Source organism: Paroedura picta, chromosome 7, assembly GCF_049243985.1.
Source record: "Paroedura picta isolate Pp20150507F chromosome 7, Ppicta_v3.0, whole genome shotgun sequence".
In the NCBI taxonomy this organism is placed as follows: Eukaryota; Metazoa; Chordata; class Lepidosauria; order Squamata; family Gekkonidae; genus Paroedura; species Paroedura picta.
This window is the reverse complement of record NC_135375.1, coordinates 73,063,403-73,078,893: the sequence shown is the minus strand read 5'-3', so window position 1 is coordinate 73,078,893 and position 15,491 is coordinate 73,063,403. Positions and strand designations below refer to the sequence as shown.

General features: G+C 42.1%; 2 long non-coding RNA genes across 4 annotated transcripts in view; one reads left to right on the top strand and one right to left on the bottom strand.

Annotated features, from left to right (window-relative positions):
- The window catches only part of LOC143841116 (uncharacterized), a 32,544-nt gene that overhangs the window by 12,133 nt on the left and 4,920 nt on the right, over positions 1-15,491 (top strand). Inside the window, exon 4 of one of the 2 annotated variants that reach the window (XR_013232568.1) lies at positions 9,135-9,748. The exons of the other annotated variant lie outside the window; for it this stretch is intronic. This is a non-coding gene — a long non-coding RNA (uncharacterized LOC143841116). Of the gene's footprint in view, positions 1-9,134; positions 9,749-15,491 lie in introns of those variants that run through there. 2 annotated transcript variants of the gene reach the window in all.
- Positions 3,735-14,777, bottom strand: LOC143841117 (uncharacterized). 2 transcript variants are annotated; one of them, XR_013232570.1, is made up of 3 exons: positions 13,877-14,777; positions 7,483-7,564; positions 3,735-5,033 (listed from the first exon to the last, which is right to left on the bottom strand). It is a non-coding gene; the product is annotated as an uncharacterized LOC143841117 (long non-coding RNA). The 2 variants fall into 2 exon arrangements; XR_013232571.1 differs by having other exon boundaries at positions 3,735-4,409.

Genomic DNA, 15,491 nt, shown 5'->3' with positions numbered 1-15,491 from the left:
ACATCTAGTTCTCTGAATCAAGAAATGATGGATCACTTGTTTGTAGAAGTAGACATTTTCATTGGGCATTTCAAGGTATTCTAAGAGCTTTTCGCCTTAATCTCTTCCCTTGCTTTTTACAGTAAAAGCTCTATACACAAAACCATGCCCAAATGCTATACTTGTTTACAGTGAGACATTTTGTATAAGATTCAGGTGGGTAGCCGTGTTGGTCTGAAGCAGCAGAACAAAGCTTGAGTCCAGTGGCCCCTTTAAGAACAACAAACTTTATTGCAAGGTGTAACCATTTGTGTGCAAGCTATGTGCACATAAAAGCTTATATCTTGAATCAAACTTTGTTGGTCTTGAGGGTGCTACTGGACTCAAACTTCGATCCACGTTTTGAATAAGATGTTTGCCACTGCATTTCCTCTTCGCCCTCGTAGAACATGACCATCCCAATCCTTTGTTTTACTATGGGTGGAAGTGGTGCTTTACTTATTTATTACTACCATCCTTGGTGATAGCAGTGTAGATTCAAAGCCACAATTTTTAATTGGTTTCCCTTATAGAACCAAAATACATACAATAATTGGTTCCCTTATAGAACCAAAACAGAATGACCTGAAACATACCCTAAAATAAAGTATGCGCGTAGGCCTTTTCAGATGTTCAAAGAGGAGAATGGAATCATGCTGACAGGCCCCGCCCTTGGCCTATACATATTTATAGATCCTCAGGAAAACCCACACATTGAGCTATTTCTGTGCAAGAAGGAGCACTGCAAAGGAAGCCTTGTATGGAGAGAGTGTGTGCATGAGGCAGTAAGTGTGGCACTTTCCAATGAGCAGAGGTCATCACCGTGATCTTGCAGCCCCCGTGCCGTACACTTTATCATCACCCTTTAGAACAACCACAAAGGGCTGTAGACCTTTTGCGGTGTGCATGGACACAAGAAAAATGTTGTACATTCCATGAGTACATTGACATTTAACCATCCAAGGGCATTTGTTACTAATCCCCTCTCTCATCTTGGAGAGTCAGCTAAATTAGTTTTGAGCTTCCGCTTTTCATGTCAGTGGAATCTTTGGAGGTCTTTGGAAATGGACTGCTCCAATGAGATTGAGCAGTCTAAAGGGGGAGCAGGCAGCAGAAGGATGAATTAGTGTACAAAGGGAAAACAAATGAGAGGAAATTCCCAAGGCAGGTCAATCCTGGAGCCACACTGCATCCAGATGATTGCTCCCTAAGTGTCCGATTTAAAGTTGAACCAAGAATTAAAAAAAAGAAAGCAGAAAAGAGATTGATGAGAACTGATGCGTCAGTCCCCAGTCAGTGCAGTGCTTGGATTGTTCAATATGAAATCTTCCTAGCTGCCATTGAAACTAGGAGAAATGTGTACAGGGATGTCTAAGCCCAGTCAGGAAGTGGCCACATTGGTTGCTAACTCTTGGGTCTTTTGTTCTGCTGCCTCAGACAAAGACTGTTCTTGCCCCAGACAATGGCTGTTCTCGTCTGATGCTCCTCACTCTGATGCATGATGGCAGCACTTCTCAGTTGAATGACTGAGCAGCCCATATTGTTCTGCCTCAGAGATGGGCTTGTTCTTTCAAGGATCAGTGCTAGAGGGAGATTTCTGAAGCGATTACTCCTGTTTAATATAGGTGAGAATAGATAAATGCTACCCAATTGCATTTATTCACATCCAACCTATTTTTGCCAAAAATCTGAGAATAGTGCACCATTTCAATGTTGTAAGGGATTCCCATGGTTTATGAGGCAAGCAATTAGGAGGCTCGTTCGAGACATTAACATTTATGAAAAATGGCCGCTTATGAATCAGAACATTCCTCTGGAAGAAGGCACACTGTTGTCCTCACACAGGTTCTGTCAGGAGAAAAAGTGTCTACAGTGCTCAAGACTATAGCAGGTGGATCACACGTAGGGGTCGCTATGATTCCCTGTTGCCTTCACTAATGTATGGTAGGATTTCCCTTGCATTAAAACGTCTATTGGCAACAGGGGCCCTTCCAAACTGCCAACTTGCCCCACGTCCTCTGTCCAGAGAACACTGAAGCATACTTATTTAATGAACTTATTTCCCGCCACTCCCAGACTAGCTGGCTAGTGGCAGGTTACAAATAAAAATCCACACAATAAAACCCACCCTTACAATCCACCTGGTGACTAAATGATCTGAACTCCAAGCCCCCCCCTTCCCCACAGCTCAATGAGCCGCCCAACCAATGTCTCAGGGGGCTGGTAATAAGGGGCTGGCCTGATGTCCTGGTTATTTAGAGGAGTTGCCCTCTGATCTTCTCTGCACTGGTGGAAGTGCTCCATCTTGCAGGCCCTGCAGAACTGTGTAGACTGCGGAAGGGCCATTAGCTCTTCCGGGAACTCATTCCACCAGGTCAGGATCACAACTGAAAAGGCCCTGGCCCTGGTTGAGGTCAGCCGCGTTTCCTGCAGGCTGGGAACCACCAACAGGTTTGCACCCACAGAACAAAGTGCACTGTGATGGGCATAAGGCAATAGGCAGTCCCTCAGTTATGTGGGGCCCAGACTGTGGATGACCTTAAAGGTCAGTACCAAAACCTTGAACTTGATCCAGAACACAATTGCTAACTAGTGCAACCAGCACAGGGTGGATGTCAGCCCTCCAAGATGTTCCTGTGGAGACCCTAGCAGCTGTGTTCTGTACCAGCTGCAATTTCTGGGTCAAGGACAAGGGAAGGCCCACATACAGCAAGCTACAGAAGTCAAGCCTAGAGGTGACCATTGCATGGATCACTGTGGCTAGGTGCTCAGGGACAGATAGAGCACCAATAGCCTCGCTTGGCATTGAGTAAGGAAAGAGCTTCTCCTCATTGCTGGTGGTTGAGGTAGGGAGACTCTCTGTAGAAATGTCTATGCCAGTGCTCTGCATCATGATCCTGAGAGGCTTGGGGAAGATGAAGGAGGTGCAGGTGTCATTCTCCACACCTGGATCCCCCCCCCCATCTTGCTCACTTGTGTGGGGTGCATAGTTCTTGCAGGAATAGTGCTGGATTTCCTGACAGGTATTTGTGACTGCAGTCCTGATGTAGAGTACGGCCACTGAAACCATGAGTGGCACTCAGCGGTGGTTGTTTGTTCTCCCTGGCTGTGATTTGGAGATTTGTGCAAAGTGTCCCAACATTAGCTTACCACTTGTGTGCTCCTAGTTCTTTAAACATGGCCTTGTGCTTTGCATCATGATGTGCATCAGCTGGGTTCCCAGTTTATATGCTCCAGAATGTGTACTGTGATTAGCTCCCACATAAGTCAGATGACTATGGTCTGTTATGGCTGTGGTAGCATCAGGGGACAAGGGGGAGGGGGTAGTCCATAAAGATGTACATCTTTTATATTATATTGCTTTTGGCAATATAACACCCTGCTGTTGCTATGGTCAGGGCTGACCAATGAAAGGTTCTAGACTAACTTCTCCGTCCTTGCCAGGCCCTTAGTTCTGCCCAGTTTTCCCCTTATGTGGGCAAGCGACCAATCAGCATAACTGTTCTGCTAAATCACAGCTTTTGACTAGAGCAAGACTGTTGTTCTGCTGGTTCAATGGAATTTGGGAGTAACCTTGTCCTGCTGAATAAGTGTAGAATTGCTTTCTTAGCTCAGCACAGTGATAGAGCTGAGCTTCAGTAATGCTTGCCTCTTCAAAATATGACTTACAAATTTTAAAATAACAAAAATGGATTGAGCTTAGGTGTATAGCCTTTTCATATTAGTAAATAGTTTTACTATCATAATAAAAATTAATAATTTCATTTGTCTTGATATTTCTCAGTTTTTTGCCAGGCCATAAAAAAATTGGAACGTGTTTCATTCTGTAGCTAAGATCTGTTAATTGAAGAACATTTTTCTCATCTAAAAATGTGCTGGAACAATGATAGATGTCATGCAGTCTTATGACTCAGGAAGCACAAAATGTGGCTTCACTTACTTTAGAGGTCAGTTTGGCAGCAAACCAGAAATATCAGACATACTTATTTATCGTATGGCATGTGTTCGCCTCTTACATATACCTGTGGAGACCTCTTTATGCTCCCAACAGGTAAAATAGAAATTATCCCCTAACATATTTCTCAACAGGTAATTTGACATTCCAATGAGGAAGAAATTAGAAAGTCTGATGGTGGGTGATAGAAACATGAAATTTCACAATCCCATACGTACAGACAATTTGCGAGTACACGGGAAATTTTCCGCCTTTGTAAAAGATGGTGCTGATCCAGTCCATTTGCTTAAACTTTAAAATTCAGCTTTAAAAGCTCACAATCCTCCTTTAGCTTTGTCAGGTCTGGAGACCACTGCTGGTAGCAGGAGGACAGGAACATAGAGGAGCAGCCCTCAGCAGTGGTGTGATGTCAATCCTCTCTAGGAATTGTTGGAGACTGGTAAAACACAAAAGTGATGACATGCCAACATCGTTTAAAAACATTCTTTCTCTACTAGATACAGGAGTATTAGCAAGCAAAGTCTGATGGGGGTAGGAGATGTCCCACTTCCAATAGGCATATGGAGACCCAACCATGTTATCAGGACCACCTAAGACAAGAGAGATGACATTTGCCATTGTTCTTTGTGGTTGACCCAATGCTGCTTGGATGGCTTAATGGCCCCACAGTGGACTGTTACCAGTGAGAAGTGAAAAGGGCATTTGGCCCCACCACTAAGGACTAAACTACATGTTACATTTTTTGGTGAGTTGGTTAGAGGCAGGAGCCCTCCTCCCTCCCACCATTGTTCTGAACAGAATTGAGCTCCCGGGGACTTTAAACATGACTTTCCTCGGAGCTGTCATATAACTGCAGGGAAAATAAGTCAGATCCAGGAAGCCCAACCTGACTCACCGAAAAAACAGAACATGTGGCTTATCCCTAAGTGTAAACTGCAAGAACAGCAAAACAAAAAAAACCACAGGGAGATTTCTGTGTCCTGTAACAAGGCCCCAACTGGCCTTTGTTATATCTGTGTGGTTATCCCGTTTTCAAGGTTCAGTTGATTGGAGCTCATCACTAGTGATAAGAAAAAAGATTTCTTAGGGCATACCTTCTGTGTGTCATCCACTTATTCAGCTACTATATATAAAAAAAGAAAGCTCCCCAGTCTACCTAGGGGGTCATATGAACACAGGAGCAGCTTTACATGTATATTTTTATTTAAGTTATTTTTATACTGCTATGTAGCAGAGGCTTTCAAGCTGTAGTATCTTTAGCTGTACACATAATTGACTGAGAAGCTATAAATGTGAATGGACTCTTCACATACATGGCAGTTCCCCCAACAAGACAGATAGCACCCAAAGGACCATTTCAGATCAGGAAAATGGCATGGTTCACAGTGGAGCCCTTTTCTTTACGTGCAACAAGGTCTGAATCTGGCACTGTGGAATTCAGAACTGAGGACAACCTGCTGTTTGTGTCTGTCTATTACACAGGGTAGGGACCCAGGCCATCATATGTACTCATAATATGATAACTGATTTTCTTTGGAAGGAAGAGAAGAATGGGCTTTGATTTACTCTCCTCTTCCCATCAAACATTATAGGAGCAATTCCTGCTCCAACTGCTCTGTGCATAGATGGATTGGTATTTTAAAAAATATTTTATCTGGAAAATGTATGAATGGCTTCGTAACAAGCTAACAACATTATCCATAGAAATACAGCTATTGCCTCGGACTGTTGCCTTCAGTATAAAATCAGTAGAAATCTGGCTGGAAATCAAATACCAATACTGGGGTGATTTAATGAAATTCGAAAGTATTCTCTTAAAACAACATTTATAAAACTTTTTGTCCCTGGGGAACACTTGACACATTGACTGGTCTACCACAGAGCTCCTGATCTTTGCAGAGCATACTAATCTATAGTACCATAGCAAATATTTATTTCACACATGGCTGTTGGGCATGATCATTGTGTTGTGTAAACTAGCAAGACATCTGTAAATCCTTGCAGCTGCAACCTGTGAGGGAAGTTCAAATCTGCTGAGCAAGTTGTCCTTCAAAGAAGTTTGTTCTACCCTGACTAAAGAATACTTGATAGATTTAGAGTGAATTTATGAGCTGAAGGCAATAGCTTCTTAGCTGTATTTCTATGGATAATGTTGTTAGCTTTAATATAACATTCAGTGTTAGCAAACATTGATTGGTAAGAGATTGATTATTTCTCTTCCTCTAATTCGCTCTTGGGTAACTGAACTATTGTGCATCCTTCAGGCCAAATACATCCACTCATTACTTTAAAGTGCTTAATTAGATCACTAGAGGGGATGCTAATTTCATTGTTGCTGTTCACATCCTTAAATACATTTGAGCTTCCCCAGCTCTTTAAGACACATTATTAGTGCTGACATATAAAAAACAAATAGTTCGGTATCACTATCTACTTGATGAATCTTAGTTCCTAATTCATTTCCAGTGATCTGCTCCTAATTATGAGTCATACGGCATATCAATGCTGTCCTGTACTCTACCAGCTGGGGATGTAAAGACCTTCTATGTTTGGCTCAACAATCTTTGCTCCCTCAACACTTTATCTCATACGAAGGCACAGGACTTTGGAGATATGCTGGCAGAACTTCACTATGGTGTTAGTGTGACACAAGGTAAGTACAATAGGGTAGTGAGGGAAACAAGGCGCATAACCATATTTCTGAATCATTTTGACAGGTATAAGTTCATGAGTGTATAAAATGGATCCTATGAAAGCTAGAGACATAAAAATTGCAGGGCACCTTCCCCAATGTTCCTCCACATGCTCTCCCAAGTCCCCGCCCCCTCTGTTGCTTTGCAGTTTGGTAAACATTTAGATTGAGTAGAGGCAGTCTATCTGGAAATTTATCCACTCATAAATTGTCTCAGAGCTCCACAAATAGCTTGAAAGTTCATGGAAAGTTCATGCCAGGTGAACTGCCACAAATTTCACTTTGCAAACCTTGAAGCAGCCAAAATTTGCCATGAACTTTAGTTTGTGAGCTGGTTCACATCTATTCCTATTCATTACCATTGTAGAATGCTGGCATAGTGCTCTCCTGATATTTTACTGGTACATTGCTATTATGGAATATGACTCATTAGTGTCCTTGGGTCCCTTTTGAGTCTCTCCTGGAAATTCTCCAACAAGGGCAAAGGCTGGGCTTTTGCATATTGCAGAGTCAGCCATCTGCTCAGCCTATACCACAACCATCAGCTACAGTGGCCATTGCTGCTTTGCTGTGAATTTCCCCACTGTTTTATTCTAGTCTGGCTCCAGTCCTACACCACTGAAAGCTGATTAACAGAAGTCATTTGACAAGCATCGATGTATCTAACATGGGCATGGAGTAAAAAGGGCCATTCTAGTTGTGATGCTGTAGTGCAGCTTTCAAAGGAGGAAAGGGAAGGCGACCGTAAGCCGCTTTGAGACTCCTTTGGGTAGAGAAAAGCAGCATATAAGAACCAACTTCTTCTTCAAAGGCTTACCTGAGCTCGCAGCCACAGACATCAGAATTGCACTCAGAACACCATTTCTTAGGGCTGCCATCTTCCAATCAGGGCAGGAGAGCTGAAAATTAAAATAAATGAAATATTATTTGTCATTGCTCAGTGGAAGGGCCTCTGCTTTGCATGGAAATGGGAAGAGCCAAAAGCACTTTGAATTGTAGTATATTAAAACTTTTGTGAGGGTTCATTAATCAAGGCTGCTGGATGGAGAAAGGAGCCTCCACTTTGGAAGAAGCACAAAACAGGCGGGTGAGGATGATGTCTACATGCCCTGTCCCCGCACTGCTTGCTACTGATGCTACTCATCTTTCTTGCCTTCTTTTGTGCCAGCTCAGAAACCCTCCTGCCATTTTCTAGGTGAGCCAAGTTGAAAAGTGACACTGTGGTTCAGCTAGGAAGACAACATGCCTGCTAATAGGCTAAAGGGGGCTTTGTTACATAATTTAGCATTATCATTTTGGAGGTTGAGCTCAGGTTGGCCCTCTCCCCATGTTGGCTGTGGGCAAAGTCTCCACAGAGCAATCACATGGACTCTATGCTTTTCACAACTCTGCACGTCTTCCTTTGATGTGGCTCAAAGGGGAAAGATTTGCATGGCCCACAAGTCATAGTCAGAAAAAGCAGCCTATGTGGATGCCCTTCCCCCTCAACAGCAAGGGCTGATGATATATGGGGATACAACTGAGTGGAAGTAGCCCTGATCACAAACTGTTTATGAAGAAAATGCATCAAAGTGCAAAAGTTAATTAAAAAAAATCTTATCTCTAATTTTACATATGCTAATAAATTGACAAATAGGCCAATGCAAATTGCAGTAATGAACACATGCTTATGTTTTGACTAATAAAAACCCTTCCACAAGAGGCAGAATGCCCAGAGAAAACTTTACTCTTTCTAGCTCCAAAGTGTTCTATAAATAGTACATATATTAACAAGAAGTATTGTGGGAGGGGAAGCTATTAAGTCTTTCGTTGCCATCGGTGGGAACAAAATAGGTCACAAGGTCTGTGCACAAAAGCTACAAAGAAAGAAAAGGTTACTTTTTCTTAAAAAGCAATGTCCTAGATTTAATGTCCAGTTCAGCAATGCATGGCATGTGTTTATGATGTCTTTGCCCATGTATTCATTTGACTTTCTACTGTAATGTGATATTTTCCAGCAAAACAGAACTTCCAAGATGTTGTGACTCAGGCCTGACTGACACACTCATTGTCTTGGAACTCAATACCCTTGACCCTTGTTTTGTGGTATTATGTGAATGTATGAAGCATCTTGTACCTCTGGTCCACACTTCCTGGTACTGTATATTCTGACTGACATTTATCTGTCTGGAGACTAGGCAGAGAAAGATCATTCACAGCGCACACTACCTGAGATCTTTTAACTAAAGATGCCAATAATTTAACCTTGAGAGCTTCTACATGCACTGGCTAGGCTCTTTCATTGGGTTATACCCTCATTCCCAGATTGTAGTTCTGCCATGGTAAGATGAAAGTATTCTGCACATGTTCAGAGGTATCCCCTATTATTTCTATGTCACACTGGCTTCAATCACTCACGTTATCTGTAGCATGATGGACACATATTGTCATGTATGTACAAATCAGTTCTAATTTTCTATCACTCTCCAGTTCTTCAGTTGCATTTGAGCTGGAACAAGAAGCAAATGGAACTGGCCATGGACAAGCCGGGTGCACAGTGGAAGACACAGGTGCTAGCTACTGAGCAGAAGTCATGTGATCCAGTCCAGTGAAGGGCTGGATTGGTGGACCTGGAGGAAGCATCTGTAATTGAGCAGGAGCGGCAGGCACTAACCACTTACATCCTCAGCCCCTCCAAAATGAGAAACACCTCACTACTCAGATATATATATGCTCTAATATGTATTGGCAAAGACCCTTTTAAATAGTATTACCTCATGCATCCTGATGCCTTTATCCTGGCAGAAGAACAAAGTAAAATAGCAACTCAAAAATGGAAAAGGCTGCTTCTAAGGAAGATGGTAAATGTCAGCCACAGAACAGGGCGAACTATCCACTGCATTTGCTGTGTCACTGAACTCAACAACTAGACATTAGGAAGTGGATGTGCATAATAAAAAGTGATAATTAGGCAGACAGTGTCTGGGGAACAACCTGCTAAATGCCACTTCTGCCTCTTAAATGAGTTCACAACACAACTTGGAAAATTAAACTTGCATTAAGTTGTATGTAGTGAATGCATATTAAAAGTGTAAAATATTTTATTTCAGGTATTTATGGTCTGTATTTTCTGACTAAGGAGCACTCAAAGGCACGTAGAATTATCATTAAAATAACAATGAAATATGACTAAAAAGTCTTAAGACAATCCTCCCAAATCATATTTAGCATCCAGATCACTTTTAACCAGTCAAGTTCTGCTCATTGGGGTGGGAAGGGGGTAAGGACTTCAGAAAAAAAAACCCTTTTCTTTCCATCTAATACAGGGGTAGTCAAGCTGCGGCCCTCCAGATGTCCATGGACTACAATTCCCAGGAGCCCCTGCCAGCATTCGCTGGCAGGGGCTCCTGGGAATTGTAGTCCATGGACATCTGGAGGGCCGCAACAAATAAAGATCTAGCTACGTTACTGAGGGATCATGTTCCACAAAGCAGGCATCACCACCGAGAAGGCTGTACTTGGCGTTCTCACTAGTTGTGCTTGGAGGCAAAGGGCAGGAAGTGGCACTGGGGTAGGCAGGGTATGCAAGGCCCCAATTCAGCACCATCAATACTGAATTGTGCCTGGCAGCAAACAGATAGTCAGTGAAGGCCAGCTCAGACTAAGGATACAAGGTCACTGTAGCTCAGCCCTTGGCATTCTCTGCAAGTTGTAGCTTCAAAAACTTCTTCAAAGACTCTCTGAGGTATTATGCATTGCAATAGCTGAAACAGGTTGTGGCTAAAATACGGGTGATTGAGAGCAAATCCTGATCGGAAAGGAAGAGGTGCAACTAGTTCACTGCTTTAAGATGGTAGAAGGCACTCGTTCTCACCAGAGCTCACACCTGAAAAAGCAAATGAAGTGGATTCAAGAAGCACTCCTACATGGGTGACCTTGGGTTTGCCATGGCACTGATAAAAGTGGCACTGATAAAAGTGTTCTGACCGAGCAGTGATATCAGGGCTCTCTCAGCTTCACCCACCTCACAGGGTGTCCGTTGTGGGGAGAGGAATGGGAAGGCGACTGTCAGCCGCTTTGAAACTCCTTCGGGTAGAGAAAAGTGGCATATAAGAACCAACTCTTCTTCTTCTTCTTCTCCTCCTCTTCTTCTTCTTTGCTTTCCTAACTAGCTTTTCAGAAGCCCTATCCCTGACATTCTCTCCTGAACATAAATGATATTATTGGATCCTGTCAACATTGTGGGAAGACTGTCCTTGGTTAAAGCAGATAGCTTGGACTTTAACAAAATAAGGCGGCTATGGAAACTCTTTGGCACTTACTCTTCATTCTTCCTTATCTCTGCATAAAGAACAGATGGCAAGGATGGAGCTGATTCAGAAGCCATGTGGCTGGCACCATATTAAACACATCGAAATAGCTTGAAATAAAGGACTTTTAGAAACTTTAAGCCCTATTTGATGCCACATCTTAGCTAAGCAGTACATTTGATTTAATAAAAGCTTTCTTTATGTTTTGAATTTGATGTGATCCAATTTCCTAATATTAATATAAATAAATATAAATAATGAATAAAGGAATTGCATTTTGATTCATTCAACAAATTGCCTCTGGATTTAAATCCTCTGTCCCTACCTGTGCTATATACCAGGGGTAGTCAACCTGGAAAAGGCTGCTTCTAAGGAAGGTGGTAAATGTTTGCTGGCAGGGGCTCATGGGAATTGTAGTCCATGGATATCTGGAGGACCACAGGTTGACTACTGCTGCTATATACTACTAGAAAACAGGTATTTAGCTAATTGCAACTGAAGCATCTCTCGACAAAAGTCCTTAAAATATAGTATCAAATATTAATTATTAAGCACCCGTTTGAGATAGTGCTGGCTAATGACAGATATTTTGTAAAAGAATTAGCCAGGGAATCAGTTAAGTGAGCAAATGAGAACTTAGACAACCCCTGCTGTTTTTCATATGATCCAGGTAGGGAATAAGGATATCTGTATTTCCCTAATATTTCAATTAATGTACTATCAAAGTTCTGTCTTATCTGGATGAAATTTTAACATGTTAGTCCCCGCCCTGTCTCATGACCACACAGAAACTATGTTACAGATGATCTCACTGCTTTTAGATTATCTGAAAAAGAAATAGATCTGAGTTATCAATATGCTGGGCCATCAATCTATTGAAACTGCACTCCATAAGGATGGATGATCTTCCTCAGTACTTACAAACTGGTGCTAATAAGCACAGGCAAGATACACTGCAGTACCCACATCAAACAAAAGCCACAAGACTGATCAGCTGTTTCCCAATTATGCCTTTGGTGAGAAACCACTCAATAATTAACAGAACCACTTCCAGCTGCCTTAGCAGGCCCACAGTAATATGATGAGTGAGAGAAGAGTGTAACAGGTGGCAAACAATGTGCATAAGGGAAGGGAGAAACTGATGCAGTTAAGCAGCCTAGCAGCAGCAGCAGCAATTCAGTGTAGGTAATGTCACTATTTCATAATCCAGATTTTTTGGGGGGGAGGGGGGCTTCTCTCTTTCTAAATAAGTACTGCTTGGTGGAGTTTATTCAAATGGTTTCTGTGTCTAGACATTACGAGATGATTCAGGTATTTTCCTCAACAGATCCTAGCCTTATACAATGGTACTGTGCAAAGCAGGGAAGCTTCACCCTCAGGAAGTGCTTCCAAGTCCTGGAGTTGCCTCCTGTGAGAGGCTCAGGGCTGACACACCGTTGGGGAAGGGGGAGAAAGGAGAGGCCCAAGGGAGAAGGGGTTGAGATTGCACTCCATCTCCTCCTCTTGTGCCACCTCTACCTTCTACTTGGAAAACCTGCTGGACACTAGAGGAACCAGAGAAGGAGTGCCCGGTGTCTCCAGCTCCTCCGGCAGCCTCTGGGCCGCTGGGGTGAACAAGAACACCCAAAGACTCTCATCCTGTAAGTTCAACCCAAGAGACAGCTCACAGATGGAGGGGCAGCTTGAGTAGCAGACCCCTGTCCAGTGCCAGCACCTACGTCAGATACCTCTGCAGGCATTGCCCTAGCAGAACATCTTCACTGTAGCACCTCAGCCAGAAGATGAGTGGCAAAAGACTGCTGTGGGGAAAAGCCAGAGTGCTCTCGCTCCCCCTGCTTGGCTTCTTCCGCAGGGCTGCACTTTTCTTCCCTTATTGTCTCCCCCTGGACTTCTTCACCCAAGTTACCTAGCTAGAACACCAAGCTACAGTACATTTTCAGTCTCAGCCCTAGATAACCTGCTCCCAGCTACCTCATCATCTGCTGCCCTTAACTTCTTACCTGCTGTCCTCCTGAACACTAACCCTTAATTGCTTCTTTTAAAACCCGTATCACCTAACCCAATTTGTTGTTGTAAAACTACACCTAGGTTTAACTCACCTGAATTCTTTTTTTTTTTAATGTTAATGACTTTCTTGAAACCTCAAGTTAATTTTTTTCTAAGCCTACAAGCGTAGCCTAATTTTTGGGGAAGAGTAAGAGGTCACCTTAAATCCTATTTTGAAACCTGGCTTCATTGTTTTAAAGCCCAGGTCAGCCTAATAGTTTTTTTTTAAGTAAACCCTATGTAGCAATTAATTTTTTTAATCACTAGACTTATTTGGAGGCAGAACAAAATACTACTTTTCTTTTTAAAGAACATTAAGCAGACACTTATTGTGTTTTTTGACTACCTAAACTCTCACCTACAGTTAACTATAATTGAAACCTATCCAGAAATGTTTTTCAGAACCTCCTACCATTGAAATTTTTTAAACCAAAACTCTCCCTAATAACTCAACACAGAAACATCTTTAAAACAAATATTGAAGAACTGCAGAATCAGAACCCCCATTTTTTTTGAAATTTCACAAAAGGAAAAATGCAAAATATTGTTAAAAAATTAAATAAGCCAAAAAAGCCCAACAAAAACAACACAAGCATTGTAAGATATTTTAAAAACAGCACAAAACCAAACCAAGGACAAATATTTTTTAAGAACCAGAAATAAAACAAAGGTTACCCTCAACTACAACCCCCCCCCAAGAAAAAAACAAAAAGAAAAATTTGATATTTTCAATAATGTTTTGAAGCCTTCTCTGGATACCCCAGGCTATTCTGATCTCAGACTCAGAAGCCAAGCAAGGTCAGTATTTGGAGCAGAAACCACCAAGGAAGTCCAGGGTTACTACAAAAAGGCAGGCAATCTCTGAATGTCTCTCACCTGTGACTTGACAGAAATAAGTAAGCGAGCCAAACCGGTTCTGAAGATTTTCTGGCACAGAACAAGAAGGATGGGGTCTTCCGATGGAGGCAGGAACAGCAGAAATAAAGACACAAACAGAGAAGAGCAGCAGAAGGATGCAACTCTCCAAAAATCACTTGCCTTGAAATGGGGACAAGCTGCAGCCAGGCCTCTTTGCTCAGAGTGTTGTAGAGGGCTGTGAGGGAATTAGCATGATTGGGCAGAGTTCTAGGGTTCCCCCTAGCATTTAAGCCCATTGCCTGAGACTGCTGCCTCCTCCTGTCACTTGAGAAGCCTTGAGAAAGAAAAATAGGCCTGGGTGCCTTAAAATGTAGGCCCCAGATATTCCCAAATATTTCCAAGTTAATATTTGGAACCTGATGACTGGTATTCAGAGAATGCTTCCGAGTTGCCTCCACATGCCCAACTATATTGGGAAAATACCAATAATGTACAACCCTAAAATCCAATCAAGACAATGCTTTTGTAAGTATCAGAAATGATTCCAACTCAAACATGATTATATTTAGCATTCAAAACTCGATGGAAATCTTCCTGTATGGCAGGTTATTCTGTTGCCTTTTGGTCTGGTTATATTTTCCGGGTCTGTGGGATGTGCCGGGGAAGCAAATGCTCTTTTTAAAACAGCCCTTTACCTGCACTTTATCTTGCGCTGCTAAAGAGAGGATAAAATTAATGTTCTCATAGTAGTTTTGTAAAGCGTGGCCTGGCAACTGGCAGGAATCCAGGGGGGGGGAGAGACATGGAGAGGTGCTGTGGGCAACGTCATGACATCACTTCCAGGGAAAACACATGCTGGCACCAAACACTCATATAAACCTGTAAGAAAAACATGAGAGAAAAATAAACCATAGAGTCTTCAGCAATTCCTAGAGATAAGTGACGGTGTTTTCTCTGGAAGTGATGTCATGCTGTTGGCCAGATGGTTTTTTTTTAAAATTAAAGATGGCACCCATGCTGTACAGGTCTGTATATGTTTTTGGTGCCTGGATGTGTAATAGGTATCACAAGCATGATATCAGTGTGGACCTGTAGTCAATGAATTTTTGTATTCTGATTTAATTGTATTGTGGATTATATATTCTGATGAAGTTTGAAGAAACATCTTTGTATCTGGGTGTTTGCAAAAGTTAAATAAAAGCTGCTAACATATTTTTCTGTGTCTTTAAATACTGATCAAACGAGGCCTTACTCAACCATAAGTAAGAGTCTTTCCAGGAATGCAGTGAATGAATCCACAATGTCCCATGAATGCACAATGCTTCATTCATAGATGCACAATGCTCCACTAATTCTTGTGGTGGGAACAAGTAAACACTAAAAGAGATAATGATGATCCAGAGGACTGATATAACTGAAACTGCTAAAAGAGGTATTTTTAAATGTAAGAAATCAGTACATTTCTCTCCCATCATTACATTCATTAACACTGTGCTGCAACCAGCACCATAACTGGTCAAAATCAAAGTTGAGAAATGTTTTCCTTTCTTGCTCTTCACAAAATGCATAGCTTTCATGTTTTTGAAGTTTGAATTAGTCAAAAGCTGGTTCTGCAATGTTTTTTAATTGCTGT